At 41.9% G+C, this 25,375-nt stretch overlaps 1 long non-coding RNA gene across 1 annotated transcript; it reads left to right on the top strand.

The window, feature by feature from the left end:
- Window positions 1-21,793, top strand: LOC149864455 (uncharacterized). Its single transcript, XR_016442725.1, has 5 exons — window positions 1-100; window positions 8,775-8,913; window positions 16,859-17,019; window positions 20,297-20,436; window positions 21,371-21,793. It is a non-coding gene; the product is annotated as an uncharacterized LOC149864455 (long non-coding RNA).
- The last annotated feature ends 3,582 nt before the right edge of the window (window positions 21,794-25,375 follow it).

Below are 25,375 nucleotides of genomic sequence, written 5' to 3'. Positions count from 1 at the left end.
CAGTGATGTCTCAAGGCAGGCTTCGGCTTCCTGGACAATGACCCACACATTACAATGAGGGACATGCTCAGCTGGGATGGGCTTCACCTGTCCCCCAAAGGTAAGCGTGTGTTTTCTTACAGGTTGGCAGATCTCCTCCGGCAGGCTTTAAACTAGGCTCGTCGGGGGGAGGGGAAGATGAGGGCAGGGGAAGCTGTGGACCACCAAACCAGGTGGCACCAACAAGGACAGCCCAGCCTGAAGAAAGAGAGCTTTGGGAACATGAAATACAGGGGGTGGACAGCAATACGGCACAGGTAAGGAACGAGAAGGTAAGAGACAAAGAGCCCTTTGGGACTTGGAGCGGGGGGGCAGCAAAGGCACCAGTCGCAGGGCTCAAGTGCCTATATACTAATGCTAGGAGCATGGGGAACAAGCAGGATGAACTAGCGCTCCTGGTTGCACTAAATGCCTATGACTTAGTGGGGCTGACGGAAACCTGGTGGGATTCATCCCATGACTGGGCGGTACATATCGAGGGCTATAGATTGTACAGAAAGGACAGGGTGGGGAAAAAAGGGGAAGGGGTTGCGCTCTATGTTAAGGAGCAATATACATCAACCCTCATCAAGACAGAATCAAAGGATGAGGAAGTAGAAGGACTGTGGGTTAGGCTAAATGGGGGGCATGGAGAAAAGGATTTGGTGGTAGGGGTCTGCTACAGACCCCCACATCAAGGGGAAGAAATAGATTTGGGGCTCCTGAGGCAACTCTCGGAGACCATAAAAGCTAAACAGGCGGTGGTCATGGGGGACCTAAACTACCCGGACATCTGTTGGGAGACACAGACAGCAAAGTCCCACCGCTCATGCAGGTTTCTAACCTGTGTACAGGACCTCCACCTGACGCAGGAGGTACATGGTCCCACTAGGGGGAATGCCTTACTGGATCTGGTATTGGCAACGGGGGATGACATAGTAGGGGACCTACAGATCGGTAGCCATCTGGGGGACAGTGATCACCTAAAAATACAATTCAACATAAGGCGTCGAGTGGGTAAGGTAACTAGTAGGGTGAACGTGCTGGACTTTAGGAAAGCTGATTTCAGTGAACTCAGGCGATTAGTGAAGGATGCACTGCAGAGTAGTAGTTTTGAAATGATGGGAGCCCAAGAAGGGTGGCTGTGCCTTAAGGAAACTATCCTTCGAGCACAAAGCGAGACGATCCCCGTGCGAGGTAAAAGGGAAAGGGGCCAGGAGGCTTTCCTGGCTGACCAGAGAAATCCAGGGCAGACTAAGGGCCAAAAGGGGAGCACATAAAAAGTGGAAACAGGGAGAGATCACCAAAGAGGAATATACCTCTTCTGCTCGTGCTTGTAGGGAGGCAGTTAGACAGGCCAAAGCTACCATGGAGCTGAGGATGGCAACCCAAGTAAAAGACAATAAGAAATTGTTTTTTAGATATATAGGGAGTAAAAGGAAGGCCCAGGGAGGAATAGGAGCTCTGCTAAATGGGCAGAAACAATTGGTGATGGACAGAGGGGACAAGGCTGAACTCCTCAACGAGTTCTTTCGCCTCAGTGTTCCTAAGCGAGAGGCATGACAAGTCTCTCACTGGGAGTGTAGGGAGGCAGCAGCAAGGCACCAGACTTCCATGCGTGGACCCTGAGGTGGTGCAGGGTCACTTGGAAGAACTGGATGCCTTTAAGTCGGCAGGCCCGGATGAGCTCCATCCGAGGGTACTGAAGGCACTGGCCGACATCATTGCAGAGCCACTGGCGGGAATATTTGAACGCTCGTGGCGCACGGGTCAAGTCCCGGAGGACTGGAAAAGGGCCAATGTGGTTCTCATTTTCAAGAAGGGGAGGAGGGAGGACCCGGGCAACTATAGGCCAGTTAGTCTCACCTCCATCCTTGGCAAAGTCTTTGAAAAAATTATCAAGGCTCACATTTGTGAGAGCCCGGCAGGGCAAGTTATGCTGAGGGGAAACCAGCATGGGTTCGTGGCAGGCAGATCGTGCCTGACCAATCTAGTCTCTTTTTATGACCAGGTTACAAAACGCCTCGATGCAGGAGGAGGGGTGGATGTCGTATACTTGGACTTCAGGAAGGCCTTTGATACGGTATCCCACCCCATACTGGTGAACAAGTTAAGGGGCTGTGACTTGGATGACTGCACAGTCCGGTGGGTGGAGAATTGGCTGGAGGGTCGCACCCAGAGAGTCGTGGTGGATGGGTCGGTTTCGACCTGGAGGGATGTGGGCAGTGGGGTCCCGCAGGGCTCGGTCCTTGGACCGATACTCTTTAATGTCTTCATCAGTGACTTGGATGAGGGAGTGAAATGTACTCTGTCCAAGTTTGCAGATGACACTAAGCTATGGGGCGAAGTGGACACGCCGGAGGGCAGGGAGCAGCTGCAAGCAGACCTGGACAGGTTAGACAAGTGGGCAGAAAACAACAGAATGCAGTTCAACAAGGAGAAATGCAAAGTGCTGCATCTAGGGAGGAAAAATGTCCAGCACACCTACAGCCTAGGAAATGACCTGCTGGGTGGCACGGAAGTGGAAAGGGATCTTGGAGTCCTAGTGGACTCCAAGATGAACATGAGTCGGCAGTGTGACGAAACCATCAGAAAAGCCAATGGCACTTTATCGTGCATCAGCAGATGCATGACAAATAGGTCCAAGGAGGTGATACTTCCCCTCTATTGGGCACTGGTCAGACCGCAGCTGGAGTACTGTGTGCAATTCTGGGCGCCGCACTTCACGAAGGATGCGGATAATCTGGAGAGGGTCCAGAGAAGGGCCACTCGTATGGTTAAGGGCCTGCAGGCCAAGCCCTACGAGGAGAGACTAGAGAAACTGGACCTCTTCAGCCTCCGCAAGAGAAGGTTGAGAGGCGACCTGGTGGCTGCCTATAAGTTCATCAGGGGGGCACAGAAGGGAATTGGTGAGTATTTATTCACCAAGGCCCCCCCGGGGGTTACAAGAAATAATGGCCACAAGCTAGAAGAGAGCAGATTTAGATTGGATATTAGGAGGAACTTCTTCACAGTTCGAGTGGCCAAGGTCTGGAACGGGCTCCCAAGGGAGGTGGTGCTCTCCCCTACCCTGGGGGTCTTCAAGCGAAGGCTAGATGTGTATCTAGCTGGGGTAATGTAGGCCCAGCACTCTTTCCTGCTTATGCAGGGGGTTGGACTCGATGATCTATTGAGGTCCCTTCCGACCCTAGCATCCATGAATCTATGAATCTATGAACCTCTGAGGGCACTGGGTGAGTGGGGTTTCTGTGGAGACTGGCCCCATGGCCAGGGTCAGGGTGCACTTGGCCAGGTGGATGGGATGGGATTGCATGTGGGGAGTTCATAGAATCATAGAAGTAGGGTTGGAAGGGACCTTGTAGATCTTCAAGTCCCACCCCCGCCTGGGCAGGAGAAAAGACTGGACTCAAATGAGTCCAGCCAGGTAGTTATCAAGCCTCTTCTTAAAGATCTCCAGGGTAGGAGCCAGCACCACTTCCCTAGGAAGTTGGTTCCAGCTCCTAGCTGCCCTAACTGTGAAGTAGTTCTTGTGGATGTCTAATCTAAATCTACTCTCTAATAATTTGTGTCTATTGTTCCTTGTCATGCCAGGGGGCGCTAGGGGAAACAGTGTCTCCCCCAAACCCTTCTGGTCCCCCCTAGTGAGTTTATAGACAGTCACCAGGTCCCCCCTCAGCCTTCTCTTGTGAAGGCTGAACAGGTTTAGGTCCCACAGTCTTTCAATGTAGGCTCTGCCCTGTAGTCCCCGGATCATGTGGGTGGCCCTCCTCTGGACCCTTTCAATGTTGTCCACATCCCTCCTGAAATGGGGTGCACAGAACTGGATGCAGTACTCCAGCTGTGGTCTGACCAGCATCGCATCGAGGTGGAGGATCACCTCCTTGGCTTTACTTGAGATGCACCTGTGGATGCATGACAAGGTCTGGTTAGCCCTGCCAACCGTGACCTCGCGTTGTCGGCCCATGTTCATCTTGGAGTCAATAACGACTCCAAGTTCCCTTTCTGCTTCTGTGCTCTCAAGAAGGGAGTTTCCCATTCTATAAGTGTGCTGCTGGTTTCTACTGCCTAAGTGCAGCACCCTGCACTTGTCAGTATTGAAGCGCATACTGTTTATGTCAGCTTGCTCCTGTAACCTATCCAGGTCTTGTTGCAGTCTTTCCCTCCCTACTAGCGTGCTCGCCTCACCCCAAATTTTGGTATCATCAGCAAATTTAAACAGGTTGCATTTCACCCCATCATCCAAATCATTGATGAAGAAATTGAACAGTGTAGGCCCCAGGCCCAAGCCCTGGGGGACTCCGTTGCCCACTTCCCCCCAGGTCGAATATGACCCTTCCACCACCACCCTCTGAGTACAACCCTTGAGCCAATCTGCAATCCATCTGACTGTGTAGGCATCAATGCCACAGTCGCCTAGTTTTTTAATGAGGATGGGGTGGGAGGCAGTGTCAAAGGCCTTGCTGAATTCTAGAAAGACTACATCCGTGGCAACACCTGCATCCATTGCCTTTGTGACCTGATCATAAAAGGCAATCAGGTTGGTCTGACATGACCTGCCCCTTTCAGTTGCATCTGTAAGCAGGATGGATGAGTAGCAGGGCTGGGGCCAGGGGCAGTGCTGGGATTGTGGGTCAGGGATAGCATGGGGCCACGGCTTGGAGCAGGGCCACAATCTACACCCCACATGTCCCTGTGATGGGTGCTGGTTCTGCCCCCCAGCACTGCCCCCAGCCCCATGTGCCAGTGTCATTCCCAGACACTGCTCCCTGCCCACCCATAACCACCAATGCCCCACCATGCAATGCTGGGTCAGCCCCCTCTTTCCTACCCCAGACATGCAACAGCTCACCAAAACTCCCTAAGTGGCCCTCCAGCCCAAATAATTGACCACCCCTGGAGTAAGGTACATATGTTACACAGTCCCTAGCTAGCCCTGAAGGCAGGTTGTCTAGCATCCTGTGAAGGTACCTTTGGAACCTTGTCTTGCATTTTGCATTGAACCTGAGATGTACACTGAACCTGAAATGTTCAATCAAATGTTTGGACCGAATGATTTGTTATTTTCTGAAAAAAATGTTTCCTCAGAAAATTTGAGGTCAGCTCTACTCTGAGACATGTCTTCTGTTCCTTCACAAAATGACTTTAGGAATTTTTCTTCAGAGAGCTGCTATCACATGGATCATATTTTTGAACTGGAGCTGTTTAAGAGAGCTAGTTAAGGTGAACTTGTGAGGGTATTTGCTATTAACTTAAATAAGGTTGTTCCTATTGCTGAGGCATGTACTCTTTCTTAGAGAAGTTTGTGTTGTGCCCAACATGAACAATCCTGTGCTGTAATACTCTCTTGCACTGTGTACAGTCCTTTTACCTTCTCATCCTGTAGAAGGTACGTCTCATCCAAAGATGGATTGTGTTGGCGGGGGGGGGAGGGGGAGATAAAATCACTTCTTTAGGGCTAAAACAAAAAAAAATTACTTTTTAGTCTGCTTCTCTTAAAGGCAAAAGGTAAAACATTTCCCCCATGACCTGTAGGATGCCTAGGGCACTACTTCAGATTTCAGTAAACAGTACAGCTGGGCAAATACTATAGTAAAGTATCAAGAATTCTCTTTATTCCTATCTCATGAAAATTTATCATAGTTTTTAGTTGTTGCCAAGTAAGTGCTTGGAAGGTAAAGATTTCTCAAAGGTATATACATAATATATATAATTCACAATATAATTATGAATTTACACCCTATGTATGGTATTGCAACAGAGCCCAGAGTTCTGCCTAGTGATGCTGGACCCTTTTTCAGCAAAAAAAATATATCCACCTGCTCATACTTACACTTAAGTAGATACTTTGATAAATCACTTCTTTCAGTGTGAAATGGTGATTTCAAGAAATGTTGACTTCTTACTGAAGGAAAGAAAGGTCTGGCACCACACATAAAAAAAAAAATCATTTTCTTAACCTGAAAAGTAAGGTTTATCCTTTTAATTTTTTATATTACTTGTATTACAGCGGTGCCTAAGATTTTGACTCCAGGACTTCGCTGTATTAAGTGCTGTAAAAGCACAAAACAAAACAAAAGTAGTTTTACCATACCAGTTTATGATTATGGTTTTGAGCCCAAAAATCATCATGAGTAGGGACACTCTATTGTTTCAAGGAATAAATCCTAGCCCTTTCTTTCTCTACTTTTGAGAGAGGAATTTTTTGTTCAAGTTTGTTTCTCTCAAATTGAGTCACTACTCAGAATTTTCTACATTAGTTTTTAGGCCACAAGATGTCACTATGGATTCATATTTTATTTTCACAGCAATATACTTACACTGTCCCTAAATGGAATCAAGTGCGGTGAGCCACAACATTTTGCATATAAGCTTGTGGGTGTGTTCAGACTATTAACCAGTACATATTGATTTGGACTGATATTTGCCAACAGTTTAAAAGAGGTTTGTATCTAGATTTCCATTTGGATTTTTCCTTAGATTACAAACTATAGTCTTCAAGACTGTCAGTAGTGTAGAGTGGCATTAGCAATGAGGTATCAGCCATGGGTGTCCACTTAGAGGGGGCTCAAAAATGGCAGTACCTTTGCTGCCAGCTCAAGAGAAGCAGTCAGCCCAACTTCTGCCACTCAGGACATAAATTCTGGTAGCTATGTGTCTGCCAGAGGTAGCATACTGTTGTGTAACCAGGTTTGAGAGACCAGGTATTCCCAAGCTTTCTTTTTTTTCTGGCAATACATGTAGCATACTTCTTCATTTCCGAACCATCTGCTTGAAGAGCTGAACACTCAGGTGACATTACACTTTTGCCAGTATAAGTGATCAAAACCTGTTCTATATCCATAACAGAACAGAAGTTCAGCACACACAAACTGGTTTTAAAATGGTGGAATCCAGTCTTAGATTTGCACCCCCACAAAAGTGCGAATATGTTTTCTGTTCACTATCGATCTTATCTATGCCGCTTACAGAAAGCCACATAACTTAGATTGTTTCTCCCTCAGGCTTTTTGAATGTCTGTACCTAGCCTTAGGCAGTAAACATACTATCTCCAGCCATGTGCCTTCAAGTGCTGCAGCATGAGGCAGGCTGTCTCCTAAATCTGAAACACTGTAGTTGCTTCTGCTGGCTTTCAGGTGGTTAATTAGGACGGCTGAATGTTAGTCCTACTTATCCAGTACCTAAGATAATGAGCCTGATTGTGCACTGTGCTGCATCTGGTTTAGAAAGCAGCCTGCACATGATTGGTGTGTGTATGCGCATGAGAGCAAGAGATGCTGAGCATGGTAAATTAGGGGTGCAGATCAGCAGTGGTGATGCATAGGGGGTGAGAGCACTGGTGCACCCCCTGACTGGCTGCGCTCCCTGCTTAGGTGATGGGCAGGAGGCAGCTGCTCACTGGATGGTAAGTTTTGCTGCAGGGAGAGCAATGTCCCCTGGTTGCTGACTGGTCACTGGGGGATGGGGGGGGCATGTGTCCCCCCCGACTGAGGTGGCATCAGCCGCCCATGGGTCACGGGTTGGTAACTTTTTAGAGAGCTGATCTGGTCACCAGTGTGGGCCACCAATCCCTGACTACTGCTGCAGGGCACTACTCCCCTTTGCAGTGCCCAAGCTACCTGCTGCTGCCTCCATCATTTGCTGCCTATTTCTGTTTCCAATAGCAGGGGGGACTGATGGATTCAGCAATATAAGGGGTGAGAGAGAACAGCAGAGAGGGCTACAAAGGGAATAAATGGCATGGCACAAGGAGGTGAGGATGTGCTGGGATGAATTATATGCTACATGCCCCTCTGTGCCATTGGCAGTAGTATTGGACCTTTACAGACTGGATCTGATCACTTGATTAGGTTATATAAAGCCTGTGGGCTGTAGGTTTCTGATCCCTGGTGCAGATAATGCTTCTATATTTATCTCCTGCTTTACTATGTTTTGCTATCTACATTTCATGCAGCAAGAAACATACAGTATTTGTAGACATTCAAAGCTAAAAATGACTTCAGCAATCCCAAAGTTAGTGGAACTTAGGCACGTAAGTGCTGTTTGTGTCTTTGGAAAATCTACCTTGAAGTCCTATTTCAGTATAAGATGCCACTTTTTGCCAGGAGAATTCAGCTGACCTTAATACTAGAGGCATTTAATGTACAAGAGCCGTATAATCAATTCTTACATGTGAAACTGTTTGGCGTGCCTGTTTGAAATTCCAGGGAGACTTCTGAGAAACATTTTGATTAAATTTCAATTTTTAAATCAGACTGTTTTCTTTCTTTTATTTAACCTGCTACTGGAGTTATTTAAAAATATTTTGTCGATTACATAAGTTTACTAAAAATAAAGGCTCAGTAGAATACATAGTATAAGCAATATTCTTTAACTGATAGTTGGATAGGAAGAGTTGCTTTGAATTGAAATTATGGAAAATCTGCCATAGCCAGACCTTGCAGGAATGCACAAAAAGCACATGACTGATGTCTTCTGTGGTGTAACAAGGACTTATTTCAAATACATCTCCCAGGGTAGGGCAAACAGCAGGGGATGTACATCGATCAAAGTCAAAGCTGCTTTGACTAGGCAATTAAAAGGAAGTTAAAAAAAAAAAAAAAGGCCCTCGCCTATCACAATTAGGGTACTATCACATTTTTGCTTCAGTGAGACACTATTCAAGTGAGAAAAAATAAAATGTAATAGCTTCATTAATATTTAGGTTGTAATTTTAAACACCCTTATTATGAACATTTTTTTTTTCTCTCCTAATGCAGGTGTATATTGGACTGACTGCTTTCATTCCAATTACGTTACTCCGCATGCTGCACTAATGTAATGGAGAGCTGATTTGGTGCTCTGCTTCTTTCATTCTATGGCTGCCTGCATTTGAAGTAGATGGGCTGGGAGCTGATGGTATGAAAGGATGAAGAAAAATGTAATGCTTCCTCATATTAATCCCATGGCAGGATGCCTCCCTGTTTCCCTGAAATAAGAGAAGATATTGTGTGAGGGAAGCATGTCTGATGCCCTTAAAATACATGCGCAGGATGAATGGTGTTCTTTAGCCTGGTCTGTAATCTAGGATTACCATATTTCCAGGTCCATAAAAGAGGACACCTGTTGGGGGAGGGGGTTATGATTGTGGGGGGTGGGGATCTGTGATATGCTGGTGCCCTGCCTCTGCCCATTCCCTTGCTCCTCACTCCCATGCCACAGCCCACCCCCAACTCTGCTGCTGCCCATCACTTCTGACCTGCAGTTCCCTTCCCCATCCTTGCTGGTACTCCTCACTTCTGACCCGCAGCTCGCTGGTGCTTCCAAAGCCCCACACTCCCAATCCACAGTCCCCTGTACCCTCTGGTGCCCCTCACTCCCAAGCCACAGCCTCCGCAGCCCTGCCAGCGTCCCTCACTCTTGACCCACAGCCTCCACCCCCCACAGTCTTGCTGGTGCCCCTCCCTTCTGACTCACAGCCCCCTGCTCCTCCCAGCCCTGAAGTATCTCTCTGACACCCTGCAATGTGAGCAAAGGCACTGGCCCTGGTATTGCTGGCCCAGGCACACAGTTCCCTGCTGCCCACAGAAGCCCCTCCCTCTTCCCCCACCCCATTCCCCCACTGGAGGGGCAGGTGCCTCCCCTTTGCCTGGCTGCCCTGCTGCAGCCTCAACACCTAGAAAGCTTTCCCCAGCATCAGCAGGCACCTCCCCCCCCATCCCCTACATGCACACATGCACGCACGCATGCACACACGCACAGAGTCCCAAGCTCCTCATAGACATACCTGCATGTAGCTAAAAGGGATGTTCCCACCACCCTGCCTGGTTCTATGCTGGCCACTTGCATGTGTGCATGCAGACATATGCCATGCCCACTACCTCCAACTTCCCGCCTCCCAGCCCCAAGCAGCTCCTTGCTAGGGCAAGCCAGGAAGTGCCAGGAAAAACATTGATGCTGAGGAGAGCAAAATCCCAGATATTTGATCATATTGTGAAAAACTGCCCAGACAGAGATAGGAGGATCCAAAAAGAGGACATGTCCAGGAAAAAACAGATGTATGGTAACCCTATGTAATCCACCTGAGAGAATTCAGACCCTCACTGCTTTGCATGTGCAATTTTTTGATGGAAGGCTAGCCCCAATTGCTTATGACTCTAGTTGTTGTCAGGAAGGATATCCAGCCAGTTGAAATATTGCTCCAAAATCCATGGAGTCAGAAGTGAAAATAAGCCTTCTCTCAGAAATAAGAAAAACATAGTAGCATCCCCTGGTTGCTGTAGTTAGTCAGCACAGGTCCCACAACTCCAGTTAAAGTGAGTGCAGTCAGAAGTGATAACGGGTGCACTGACTGTTGAAATGCCCCAGCCTTGTAGATTAGATAGAAAAATAATGGACATCTTGAAATGATGGATGGTGTAAGAAGGTGCTGGCAAGAATGTAAATGGAAGTTCAGTAGTGTGTGAGAACTGGGAACATAGTGTTGGGATATACACCAAAACTTGGTTGCAGGGAGGAAGAAAACTTTATGGGCTTTGTGGGTGTATTGAGAACAATATAAGGGAGATAGAAAGCACATAATATGAAGTGCATATGTTGGAGAAAGAAAACAAGGGTTAGAGGAATTGCATGGGGGAATGGGTTATGGACTTAGGCATGAAGTTGGAGAGGAAGTATTGGAAATGGCTAAAATCTTGGACCAGTTTATTGACTGGTGCACTTTAAAAAGGAGAAGAGCATTTTGTCACACACAAGAGGGATCAAAGTGAATGTCAAATTGATTATATTCTGATCAGGCAAAGAGAGAGGTAAAATAATAGTTGAATAGCAAGGTCAGACCATGGGAAGTGGTGACAACTTAATTCTTGATTGTTCCTGATTTTAATAGATTCTTGATTGATATTACAGTAGAAAAAGAAAGATTGCACAGAGGAAGAGGGATGGAAAAACTAGTTTGGAATCTGAGAGGAGAGTACATTGAGAATTATAGGGAAGGTAAGAGAGTACAGAAAACTAGCTATACAAATTGAAGGGGTAAAGAACGAATGGAATATCATGAAAAGGTCAAAGCTGGGGACATCATGAAAATGTGTAAAGATGAAGAAAGGGAAGCTGATGATGAAACAGACTGGGGAAGGTAGAAGTGCAAAGTGTGATAAAGAAGAAAAAGGGAGGCATTTTGGGAATGACAGAATGCTAGAAAGAACATTTGGGGAAGATAAAAATCTTGTAAAAGAAATGCAAAAAGCTGCCACAAAAATCTTTGTCTATGCATTATTTTTAGAGGTATGATGCGTTAAAAACAATGAAAGGAGAAAAAGCAATAAGCAAAAAATGAAAGATGGAATCCAGTGAAAAAATGCAAATTTATAGTATTGACGGGATAAAGATGAGACCATCTTGACTAAAGGGAAAGATATCGGGGACTAGTAAAAAAGGCTATTGGGGAAAAATGGGTTAACATTGAGGAAGAGAAACCAGAGTTAATAGAAAAATTGACAGGGCAAGAACCAGAAATAAAAATCATAAGTACTGCAAACAAACTAGTCCATTAGGAATCTCCTGTTTGTTACTGTGGTGGATTGCTGAATGAAAGGGCACAGAAAGGTTTACTGCAGGAGCTACTATTTGCAGTTGGTCTTGTTATAATGGCATGGAGAGGTGAGGAGTTGCATAAAATAGGTACAGCTTGGCAGAAACATCCCCAAAAATGTTGCCTAAGCATAGCTGTTGGAAAAAGAGAAGTAACAATGAGTTTTAGAAGTGAATGGGAAAATATAGTAAAGTGAAAGATGGGAAAGGGCATACCCTAAATCAAGCACAGTTCTGAAAGTTGTTGGGATAATCACTAACAGAAGAAGCTGTTAAGCGTAAGTAAAAGTTAAAATTAAAAAAGGAATGGAAGAAAAGAAAAGAAGTTTTGGGTACTGCATGTGAAAAGAAGGTGCCAAAGAAGTTGAAGATAAAAATCTACCTGATAATGGTAGGGTTATTGTTGCTATATGTAGTGGAAACCTTGGCAATGACATGAAGAATATTAGGCATTTCAATGAGACATAGTGAAAGGCAGAAATTATGACATTAGGAAATGACTGAATAGAGAACATTTTTGAGAAAGCCAAGTTGATTGAGATGGCTAGGGAACATTGTGTATGGTAACCAAGGAAGTACAGTAAGAAGAGAGTAATGGAGGTAAACAATGAAATAAAGAGGAAGATCAAATTTGAGATGGAAGGACGTAATCAGGAAATTATGCCATTAATGAACTGAAGATGAGAACAGAAATCCCTGCAATCAGAACAAATAGAGAAGAAAATCCAAACAGCTGACCCTCCAGTGGAGTAGGACTAAGAGCCAAAATGAGAGAGCTAATGTGTCCTGATACTTTGTGGAAAAAATTGTCAATGTTGGTCCGATGGAGCTATACCAATATATGTCAGTTGAGAGTATAACTCTTGCATTCTGACTCAAAAGAATTTAAACATGTATTTTGGTTCCATTAACTTCACAGGATTTTAAGAACATGTTTATATATACTCAAGTCAATTCATAAACTAAGGCCTTGTTTTGCAATAGAGAACAATCATTTAAATAATAATGTCTCATGGAAAAAAATGCTAAATCTTGTTTTCTCTGGAAGCATGTGTTCCTAACTAATTTATCTTACTAATTATTCTTCTGTGCTATTAAGGCATTGTGTCCTCTTACAATATATCAAGACCTCCAACCTTGCAGGAATAATCCTTGTCCCTTTTCCACCGAAGTGCTTATGCATGTGCTTATGAAGTCAATAGAACTTGAATGTAATCAAATTTAAGAACTTCCTGAAGTGTAACACTAGTGTAACACTAATTGTCCTGCCCATCATCCAGTCTGAGTAGCTAGATCTAGTTGAGCAAGTTGCAGCTCTTCTGCCAGAAACTCAGATTATATAAGCATTACAGATTCTGTCTTGCAGATCTTGACTGTAGGAACATATGCTAGCAAGTAGAGACTTATTCCAGGGAAAAGAGGATCAGTTAAGAGGAAGATAATGTGGGATATAAATGGGTACCTTTTAAAGATGTTACTAACAACTATCAGGATGACTGCTGTCTTCTCAGGGCAGATAAAGCCTTCACACCAGCCTAATCAACATTATACCATTGTCAAAATAAAAAAAAGGAAAAACAAGGAGCAACCAGACCATTCAGATCCCTAATCCAGAGTGACTTCACCCAATCTGAAGAAGAATTAACACTGAAAAGAGGCAGAAGTAAAACTTCACACCAGTTCTATGTTTTATTGGGTTGTGTCCATACCAGCATAGCTGTTTGCTAAAAGCTCCTCCCTGCCTAAGGCTAAGTTGCAGTAATGGCTGCCTAGTCTGTGATCTACTATTACTATGTATGTAAACATCCATCAGTTCTTGATATGACTGCAATCAACATTGGTATAGAACACTTTTGTCCAAGTGGTGGCTCATGGGCCTCTGCAGCTGCTTCCCTTGAAGCTGTGCAGCAGAGAAAGGCCTGGCAGGATAAGGGCAGAGGGTCACTCCCTCCTCCTCATGCACTAGGGGTGGGGGGCTGCACACTGTCCATGCAGCAGAGTGGGGCGGGGAGGAGTGTGCACCATTGGCCTTGCCCCAGCAGTGTGCTGCCCCTCGCTGCACAAAAGTTGAACAGCACTGGGATGGAAAAATGATGTAAATTACACTACGTGGTGTGTTCATCCATCCATATGTTCACTGACAATCCTCGTCTTTCTCCTAATTTGGATCTCTTTGTAAGGTTTTGGTGTTGCTTCCATAAAATTAATCTAAATTAATCCCTATATCCGGCCATAAGATTTTATAAGACAAAGGAGTCTGAATTGGGAAAAAACAGTCTTTTGCTGACAAACTTCCGGGGCTCCCAGCCTTTACACCAATATGTGAAATGCTTTCAGCCTCCTAGTTGCTTTGGTGATGAGATTTACATAAAGATAGAATTGCCTTTGAACTATCAGGCATAGAAATCACAGTGTCAAAGAGGTGTTCTGACTGGTGGAGCTCTGGTTGTCTAGTATTTTTTTGACATCACAGAAATAACGCATTTTAAAGCACCACTTGCAATGTGCAACCTGAATCATTGTGCTCAGTTTTCTGGCTTTGTGCGATTGCTTCTTGACCATCTTTGGAATTTTCAAAATGGATCCTTACATTTTTTCTGTGCTAAGCTCTCATGGTTTTTAAGTAGCTGAAAGGCACTGTGCACAATATTACTCGTATGAAATCTACTAACTCATGTTGATGTACAACATAATATAGAATTTAGGTAAGATTCCATGTAATGCAACCAAAAATCCAAAAAATTTGCAAGGTTAAGGAATTAGAAACATTTTTATTAAAGGAGCATAGACAACACCTGCAGGGGTTTAGAACTAAGGCCTTATTAAGAAAGTGTTATGTCTGAGTTAGCAACCTTGTCTTTTATTTATTATATAGCACTTTAAGAATGGTACCAGCTTTTTGGTTCTTTGTGCAGTGGAGTTTTCCCTATAAGTTTGAAACATCTAGTCTTCTGTTAGAGCTTTATGTTTTAAATCATTGTAAAGCTCTCAGATGAATATTAGTTAACATCACTTTAAAAATTTAGGTAGCTAAATGGTATTTCCTTCAACAGGAGAGGTGAGCTGTGTATCAGGGAAATTGAATTAATTACTTATTTTGTAAGATGAATTATTAAATTATTCCATAAAATATTTCAAAATGAAGGTAGTTGTTTTTCAATTTCATATTGGTTTACAATAGTAACAAAGGAGTTCCACTGCAGATCATGTCAAACCATCAATTTTTAAGCAGTACTCCATGCTGATTTCAGTTGAGCATTCTGCTTAAAAATTGATGCCAGGATTTGGCCTCAAAAACTGAAGTAATGATACAGCCCACTATCTATGAGCACAGGGGGTTACCCACTACCAGTCTGGGCAGCTAATTGTTTTGATTGCATGGAGGGATTTTAAAAAAGTTGAGGCATATGATTATTCTGGTTTCGAAATAAGGTTTTCAAATGTTTACTTAGGTTAGAAATAGATTGCTTTGGAGCAGAGGATCAATTGCAGCCCTAAAATTAAAAAATATCAAGGGAAAGAAGTCTCTGTCTGTGCATTGCAATCATATTATAATGAAGTTGATTTAAATACACATTTTAAATTTTGTTGGGCTCTGTATGAATGACCATTACCTCAATGTTTACTTCCATAGGCCCGTTCCTAAAGCTTTGAGGCAACAAGTTATATTCAGGCAAAACTTTCACTGAAGCCAATAGAAACTTTTGTGTATTACCAACTGGCCACCATCTTCAAACTTCACAACTTGTCCTACAGAAAGAAGCTGCATAGCTTCAATTTCCTGCACCGGAAAACCTTTTATCCCAAGAAAGGTCAAACCTGATGAATTTGCCTAGGGACTTGGTTTCAGATTTGCAAGTGTGCTTAATGTGAATATATATCGTCTTCACTGATAAAGAGTGGGAGGATGATAGTGCAGTTAAAACACCAGACTGGGAGTCAAAAAATATGGAATGAATTGCTGTCTTGTCCAAAGACAACTTGTGTGATACTGGACAGGGTGCTTAGCCCTGAATTCTCAAAAAAGAATGGTAATTCCTAAATCAGGGCTGGGCAAAATGCAGCCCATGGGCCAGATGCAGCCCACCAGGCCATTCTATCCGGCCTGCAGGGCCCCTAAAAAATTTAGAAAATTAATATTTATCTGTTCTGGGCTGCCTGTCATGTAGCCCTTGATGGCTTGCCAAAACTCGGTAAGCGACCCTCCGCCCAAAATAATTGCCCACCCCTACCCTAAATCCTTTTGGTGCTTTTGAAAATCCCATTCTTAATCTATTTGGGTATTTGTTCCTTAGTTGTTACATCTGAAGTGATCACAAGCACTCTGGCACAGGGACAGTCTTATGTTTACTCCATGCCAATGGGGCCCTGATCTTTATAAGTACTTTAAAATAAATAAAATTAACAATAAAAGCTGTAGGAATATATCTACCACATTTAAAACTCACTAGGAGGGAAGTTGGAGTAATATAATCTGCATGGGTATATGCTGTATATTGAATCTAATTACAATGATGCTGTGTCTACACAGTCAATTAAAGCATTAGTGAAGATTGATTTCATTCACTGGAAGGTATGATGGAAACCCCCCATCTGTAATAACGCCACCTTGCTTTTGCAACGCTACCTGCACCTTTGAAACAAAAGCCAATATGTTTCTTGGAATGATTTATATAAATCAATGTGAAACAAAAAATCTATATGATAACCCTCAAAAAACTGGGTATTCCTAGAAATTCTCTGCTATATGGACCTACTATTTAAGTAGGCTTCTGGAAGAGCCACTAGAGTGTCTCTATAAAACTTGACATTATGTTATCAAAGCAATAATATACCTGCTGCTGCAGTAAATATGACTGTTTAGTATCCAAAATTGGTCTGGTTTCTGAGAGATCAATGAGAAGTAGTTTATCTTTTTTCACTGGGGAATTTATGATTATGCCTTAATCTTATTACAGCTCTCGAAAATCAAATAAAGTCTTATTATAGCAGTGCAGTTGCACCCAGATAGCCTAGTTTAAGGTTTTGTTGGCACATCCATTATGAATCCTTTATTCCAAAGGGATAAAAGCCACTGTACATGCTGGCTCTGAGCTAAGGCTTGGAAAAGATTTATAAGTGAGTGTGATTATTTCTAAATACAACTTTAAAACATTTTATTGTGTGAATGATGAAGTTCAATAAAATATAATTTGTCTCATTTTGGATATCTGTATATGCTTCTATTAATCAAAAATAATTTGTACTCAAAAGTAAAAATCATTTTTTATAGAACAGGGAATTCCACAATTGTTGAGGAGAATGCATTTCCAGGATGATTTAATTCAAGATATCCTTAACCACGTTCATTCCGAGAGTAAAATCTTCACCCCATTGAAGTCAAAGGGATCTTTACCATTGATTTAATTAAGACCAGGATTTTAAGCTTAATGGGTAAGTCACTTAGAAATATACCTTTATTTCTAACTTTTATAGTCTGTGCCCTGGCTTTTACTGATGTTTCCCATTCATTATTGGTGATAGGGCAAGGCCCTAATGAAAATTAAATTGTCATGGAAGTGGTAGAATTGCTCAAAACTACCCACACAGAGTATAAACCAGTCTCAGTGAAGTGGCAAAACTATAAAGAGTTGGTTTCAATAGGAAGAGAATTAGGGCATAGGATCTGAACTAAAAGTTACAGAGTCCAAGTTTTTCCTTTCTCTCAACCATTGTCCCAGAGAAAAAACACTGGTGCAAGAGAAGATTGGGAAAAAGTAGAAAATCTGAGATACCGTTCAAAAATTACTTTTGGCAACGGCACTAAAATTATTTCACTGCTCCAAAAGAAATGATTGTGACAAAGAAAAGGCAATGAAGTATTATGTTTTATGTTATCAAATGGAAGAGAAACTAGCAATGATATGATAAATGCATTCTTTGAAAGCATGCTAAGTCTAAGCAACCACATATTCAGTCTCTTAAATGACTTTCAGATCAAGCAAACAAAAATGCCATTTTTTCTATGAGGTACTGGCAGACAATAAAACGAACAAAAATCCTTCAATTCCTGGCATTCAAATGACAAAGATTAATCAAAATTTCATATTCTGTACAGAATAATGCAGGCATTTCTTGTCTGCTGATTGTGGTGAACTTGTAAATTCATATTGTTCCATGCAAACACAATTTTTTTTTGCATATCACACACTGCCAAATACCACACACACACTCACTGGTTTAGGAAGGCAGAATGAAGAAAAAAGATTTTTCCTGGGTCATGACTGAATGCTGATTGTGTGGAGAAAAGGCAGAGTCTATTCTTCAGCTACTTGCTGCTACGTTTACTGTTCAGCCAAAAGCTGGAATTTTACTTCTCTTGTAGCTACTGCTGAATTGACAGAAGCTTTGGCAAGACCAACATTTCCCCTTTTTAGAGGCATGATCTTTTCTGAAGCTTCTGAACAAGTGCAGCTGTGTGTTGCCAAAATGCTGCAGGTTGGTTTGTAGCAGTAATACAAATTGTAACCTACAGGATGAAAGTAGCACGTGAGAAGATAATTAAGAAAAAACATCAAGAAAATGCTTGACATTTTGCAATTGATATTATTTCTTTTTTCTATACAAAATGAATGGCCATTATTGTTTGTGCAAACCTTTAATAGTTACATAATGATTGAGGTGATGCACATGAATTATCTAATTGTGTTTTATATTTATTTTAAATCTTCAGTTAAAAATGTGAAACCTTCACAGTAACCACTAGGGGTGTGTGAAGCAGGCCCTATTTGATTTGGATTCAGCCCAAATCAGGGACAGTGATTCAATTCGTTGATTCAGATCACTGGCCCTTATTCAATTCAGCCGAATCTGAATTGGAGGAGTCGATGCTGATTCAGAGAATCAGCGATTTGGACATAGACACAGCTTTAAATGTTTTTTTCTACATACTTTGAGGTACCATACTTCGAGTACTTCTGGTCCACTTCTAGGTTTGCTGGGGAGTATACAGACCCCTCCCCCCATGTCCCCCTGGCTTGGTGATCAGCTGCAGGGTGACCCCGGGTGCCCCCTCAGATCCAGGAGGCACCAGTCACTGAGCTGGGGGGTGCATTGGGGGGCTCCGCCAGTGTGCTCCCCTGTGGACCCAGAAGTGGACTAGAAGTGCTTCTGGTCCACTTCCAGGTCTGCTGCCAAGTGTGCTGGGGAGCCCCCCGTGCTTCTGTGGGACACTGCATGCACAGTAGGAGTTTGCAAAGTGGGCCCTATTCGATTTGGATTCTGATTTGGCCCAAATCAGGGACAGTGATTCAATTCATTGATTTGGATCACTGGCCCTGATTCAATTCAGCTGAATCTGAAGATTCGATGCTGATTCAGGGAATCAGCAATTCAGACACAGACACAGCTTTAAAAGTTTTTTTCTATGTACCTCAAGGTACCAGCACAGCTCATGAATGCTGTGATGCTGGGATGGATGGAAGATCTCACAGAAGCGTGGGGGGGGAGCACGGGTCTCTCCATGTGCTCAGTGGCAAACCCAGAAGTGCAGACTGGAAGTAATTCCAGTCTCCACATTTGGGTCTGCCAGGGAGCACAGTGGGATGCCTCTCTGGCTCAGCAGTTGGCCACAGGAGGACGCTGGGTGCCCCCCCCGCCCCAGACCCAGGAGACAACAGTTGCTGAGCCAAGGGGCACGCGGGGGGCGGGGGGGGGGACTGCACACTCCCTGGTGGACCAGAAGTGCTTCTGGTGGGTCTGTTGCTGAGCATGCTGGGGAGCCCCTGTGCTTCTGTGGGATGCTTTATGCACACCAGCATCACAGGATTCATGAGCCCCTGCTACCTAGAGGTATGTAGAAAAAACATTTAAAGCTGTATCAATGTCCAAATCACCGAATATTTCTGAATCTCTCTGAATTGATTTGTAGGGGTCCGATTCAATTCAAAGAGATTAAAGGGTCCTCTGATTAGATTCAAATTTGGAGATTTGGCCACCAAATTGGGACAAATTTCGACCAAATCGAATCAGGGACTCAAGCTCAGCTCAGCCCTAGTAACCACCATTAAAATAAAAAAAAAAAGTAAAATGCAGTATTATTTATTTTAACTTAATCATTTGCATGCATACTGGAAATTAAGGGGTTTTATCTCTTCATTTTTAAACTAAATAAAAAACATTTTTGTTATGAAGATTCATTATTATTATTGCTGTCAGAGTTACTTTAGATCTTTTATAAGTGTATTTCTTCATAAAAGAACATCTCAGATAGTTTGATATCATTTCAAAATTAACAAAATAGCCAACGAGGACCTGAAACATTATCCAAAAATAGCATATGTTCCTACACTAGTAGTGAATGGAGACTAACATGTTGTCATTCAGTGCATAAAGCAGCAGATACTTCCCCAGGGGCAGCCTTTGCTAGTTCATAGAAATTATGAAGAATCTTATGAAGTAATTGCAGTACCTTCTGCCCCCACCCACCACATTCACGCATATCCTGTGCTTTTGTTCTTTCCTTAATGGGCTAATGTAGTGTTTTGGTCTTATCACTGTTACTACTATTATCAAGGTTCTGATATTTTTCATATTTAATTTTGGTTGTTCACACACAGTGCATTTATTTGTATGCATTTCTTATACTAATGTAACAATAGAACAATATGATGAATGAATTGCTATTAACAATGTTTCTGCAAGTACTGTAAACCTCATTTTAATTTTACAGATAGGGAAATGAGGAAGAGAGGTGACACATGAAGCCTTTGGCAAACTCAGGAAGAGACCTTATATCTTCTGACTTATCTGTATGCCTTTACCATGCATCCCCTTTTTGTTTCCACAAATGTAGAGCCTCTGTGCATTACAGTGAGTACAGCTATGTTGTTAAAATTTTAAAAGCATTATGTCGTTTACTGTTAAATACTTTATTAATATAGAATTAAGTTTGTCTGGTGGTTTATCATGCTCTCCCAGAATACTGGAGTCTAGCTTTGTTGAAAATGTAAAGCTTGTGTCTTGAAAATCAGGAATTAGAGATTTAAGTTACATGCCCACGTAATGTTGACTCTGCCCCCCTGGTATTTGCAGTAGCATCTGGATTATATCTGCATGTGCTCCAGCTGCACTCATTATGTTAGATATAGCTGTATAGAGTGCTGGAGGGGTTACTTTGAGTAGCTTGGAAGGGCTGTGGTTGTGATATGAGTCAAACTGTCAGGGTTTTGCTTCTTGAGGGAGGGGAGGGACCTGAGCCCCATGTATATGATGAAAGGAAAGAAGGGCATTAAGGGACCTGTTGTGCTACAATTTACTAGTGCATTAAAAGTATTCTCAGCAGCAGGGCATAGACATATTCATGCCATGGGGATTGTCAGTACTTTGGAAGACTGAATATGGTTTCTGGAAAAAACGATGGCTAAATAAAAGTGTGTGTTTAAGAATGAAGGGGTTATAACAAATAACAGACTAGGCTAAGTGCTTGACTATAGGGTAGGTTAGGTAGTTTCTGTTCAGTATGCTTATAAGGCATGGTATCATGCAAGTATGTCTATTATGGGTGGCATCCAGTTGTGCTTTGAAGTGTTTTGGAGTGTGTAGGGTTGCCAACCCTCCCTGATTGACTGTGAATCTACTGGAATGGGCATCCATCTCCTAGTGACTATCTTAAGCAATCTGAGAGATTTTAATAGGATATTTTAAGAAAGTTAATTAATATAATGAATGCATATGTCACGCAGAAGTTCATTCATTGTTAAAACATAACGGTGTCATCTGATTGTGTTTTCTTTCCCTTTGGCAGCATAACGACATAATACGTAATGTACAGTACAATTCATGACATTACATCGTGTTGGAAAAAAATCTCTTGGAATAGCTTCAGTCAGAGTTGGCAACCCTAGGAGTGTGTAGTTGTTAACAGGGCTGGTACAAGAAGTGGCAGACAATTCATTGTGTTTGTACATGTGAAATGCCTGTAATGTCAGACAGATACAGTGTAAACCCATGTAGTTAGATTTACTGTTGCATGGATAAGCTAGGAGTGGGGGTTTTTTTAATGCATTTTTTAAAGCATTTTTCATTTAGCATCCCCAAAATGGGAGTGGATGCCTTATACCAGTAGAACTAAGTGTTGAGTGACTGAGCCATTTTGGATATGGTCAAAGCTACTCTTCAATCTGAGATCTGTATGGAAAAATATAGAGAAACTCTCATCCTAAAGAACATTTTTTCCAAGGGGCTGAACCTCAGGAATTTCTCTCAGATAATCCCAGAATTTATGCAGTAACCCTAACACACACACACACACACACACACACACACACTTCCCCCCCCCCCGAGGCACACTGTATTCCAGGGTAATTTGATTAAGGATGTGAGTTTTTAGAGCAGTTTGAAAAGCCAATCATCAAACAGAAAGGGGTTCTCAACTTTAAATACATCAGTGCAGCACAGCTTTGCTATAATAAATTTAAACGTATTCTATTAAGTGTGCAGTGAGAGCTGGTTGGTAACTGTCAAGACACTCACTGGTGTACCCAATGGTGAGGCAATAGGGAAAAAAAAGGATGCCAGTTATATATTAAGATGTTTATAGATTCATGGATTTAGGGCCAAAAGGGACCATTGGGATCTTCTAATCTGACCTGAATAAAATAGGACATAGGCTTCTCTTCATCTTTTATGTATTCAAGTTAAAGTAAACAATAACAATAATGCTTAGGGCTCATGAATGAAAACAATAGCTGTATGAAACCTCAGCAATGTAGTTCCACATAGCATATTGTACACTCATTACGTATTCAATTAGGTTTTTAGAAAAAAAAATTACCATCAGGCACTGAACATTTATAGCATTCATCTTAGAGAAAAGCTCATATTTGGGCTTTGTGTGGAACATCTGCTGTGGGGAATATGGAAAGAAAACATACCCACTACAGCAAACAGTATGATAACCCCCAGCTATCCAGCCTTTATTGATTTTCTTTTCCTTTTTTTTAACTGTGGCATTTATCCTTTTTGTTGTTGGATTTTTCAGGTGATATGTTACAATTGGACACTGGATCAATTTTAATTAAAGCTTTATGCAAAATACAGAGGGAATAGTTAAGTAGTTTGGTGACCTAACTTAGTTCTAATGATTTGCCAGTTATCCCAGATGGATTATAAAATAGAATAGGATTCAGGATTCATGTAAAATGTGATAATGAGAATATTTCTCTTATTCTCCAGTGCAGGATTAGTTGGGGAATAATGTGTCTTATCCAGGAAGTCAGGCTTATAGGTTTGAACTGTATCATGTTAGTGCTTGTTTTCCTAACTACCCACTTTTATTGTTAATGAAGCCACCCAGATTGTTAATGATAGACTGCTAAAGCATTTTGAAACCAAGGGGGAAAAAAGATTTGCAGCAGAGTGTCATCAGTTGAGTAGCTTTTATGTTGTCATTTAACTAAGAATCAAGAGGTTGCATAAAAAACAAATTGGAAGGAATTGATAACTTTTATGAGGTTTAGTAGAGGTAATCCACAATGACAAAAAATTCAGACCAACAAATCAATCCCTATATTCTTTAGTTTAAAGAAATAAGGAAGAGTTATCTTAATCCATAAAGAAGGTTGATCCAAAATATGATTTGCCATGAAGAAAAAAAAGATATATTACATATATGGGGGAGGAATGAAGTCTACACACAAAAGATACATACCTGTTCCACTAACTTGAATGACCTTTTTGTCACCTTTCTTTTACAGTATCTGAACTGATAAAAAGCCTAGTTAGTCATTGTATGCACAAGTCAGTACACTAATAAGTGTGTGTTCTTGTTTATTTTTACTGTCACAGGAGTCAAAGGCGGTAATCAAAATGGACCTCAGTTCTGCTAATTATTGTAAAAATTCATAGGAAGTCATGTCCCATGCTATAAATAGCTCATAATCAAAAACAAGAGGCTAAAACTTTGACACAGGTCAATGACACTGATTACAGTAGTTTTGATAAAGGAGCTGGGTATGAAAGAGTTTCCATGTCCAATAAATATTTCTTGAGGACAGGCATTTGCCTGAGATGAGGGAAGTTCCTGCTCTTCTTATCCGTAACTTCACCTTTGGTTTTTATTTTATTGTTTTATAATAAATGTATAAAAAGTCAAGAGTCTCTTTTTTTCTCTGCCTCTGATATTAACTAAATAAATTCTATCCTGAATTTCTGGTACCTTTTACTGATGATTCTTTTTTGTGAAAAGTACTTTATATCAGCACTTCCCAATGTGAAAAAAATCTTTCCCCTACAATATTCTGGATCACCTCTAACATATAGCTGCATTTATTTCCTTAAGGTAGACAAAGTTCTTTGAGTAAATCTGATATCTTTTATTAGACCAACTCAAATAATTGGAAAAAAATCTTCTCAGCAAGGTTTTGGGTTTAAATATCCTTTGAGGAAGCATCTGCATTTGGTGTGTGCTCTTCCTGGCTGGAACAAATAGTAAAGAAATAGTAAAGTAGTAAAGAATTGGTAAAGTTTCTTTACTATTCATTCCAGGCAGGAAGAGCACACACCAACTACAGATGCTTCCTCAAAGGATATTTAAAGCCAAAAGCTTACTGAGAAGAGATTTTCCAACTATTTGAGTTGGTCTAATAAAAGATATCAGATTTACTCAAAGAACTTTGTCTGCCTATGTCCTTAGATGAACATGGCTATACCTATACCCCTGTAACATGGAAAATATTGAACGTTGCTGTTTGTTTCCTAATTATTTCCATAAATGAAATAATGATTTCCTTTACAAATAACCACCTCAAAGACTATGGTAATAGCTCTGGAAAATCACTAACGTATTGCACCCCGTTCCTACAGCTCAGTTAAAACCACAAAACCATCCTTACTTCAGAAATGTCCCTAATTATTCATAAGATCAATAGTAGACTTTGGTTGTCCCCAAGAGCCCCTTGATGCTTGCCTCCCCTAAATAGTGATTTGCTAGTTTACAGGTGGGAAGGTACATCTGTCAAAAATATCACCTATGTGATAAGTTGCTGCTTTTGAGTCATTTTAACTTGGACAGAGAGGCTGAAAATAAACACGCGCACCTAAGCCATGGATAAAAGTCATCTGTGGCAAGGATGATTTCACAATGTGCAGGGAAGGAGTGATTTCCTCCAAAGTGCAGGCAAAACATCCCCATGATATGCTTTAATTTGACCTCTTCCATCCAGTAATGCATACACTATTAGAACATCAAGAACTGTTAAAATGTGTGTGACTGGCTCCCAAGTTTAGTGATGTCATCAGTCTCACAACTCTTGGCACAACAGGTTTTATATACAGAAAGAGTAAGCTTACATAGTAGAAAAGACAACCTATTAGTCATCTGTTAACGTGCTATTTAAACAGTTTTTACGCTCAGTCTTGTGGATTTAGTTTGTTTTTATAGGGCTACAATTTGAAACTTTTGTTGAAGAGGCCTAAGGGAATCCTAATATGACCTATTTGAACTGAGATAAATCTGCTTATGGGTTGTTTTATGATGTTGTATCACAAAAGTACTTCATTAGTAAAGTGTGCTGTCGACAGGATCGTCCTGATATCAGTGTCCTGCTTTTATTATTTGAAGAATAACTGAGTGACAATTTTATCCATACATGGAAGGTGCCACCTGAACAGCAGTGAAAACTGAACTTGGTTTATTAAAAAATGGTTCAAATCTTCCATATTTGCATATCAGATATGTGGAGGTAGGATTGGGGCACTTCACCCCTAAAGACTATACAGCCCTTGACTTCTATGCTAGAGACAAGCTAAA

Source organism: Crocodylus siamensis, chromosome 5 (assembly GCF_052110815.1).
Source record: "Crocodylus siamensis isolate JL-2025a chromosome 5, ASM5211081v1, whole genome shotgun sequence".
NCBI classification, from domain to species: Eukaryota; Metazoa; Chordata; order Crocodylia; family Crocodylidae; genus Crocodylus; species Crocodylus siamensis.
This window is presented reverse-complemented; position numbering and strand designations above follow the sequence as displayed.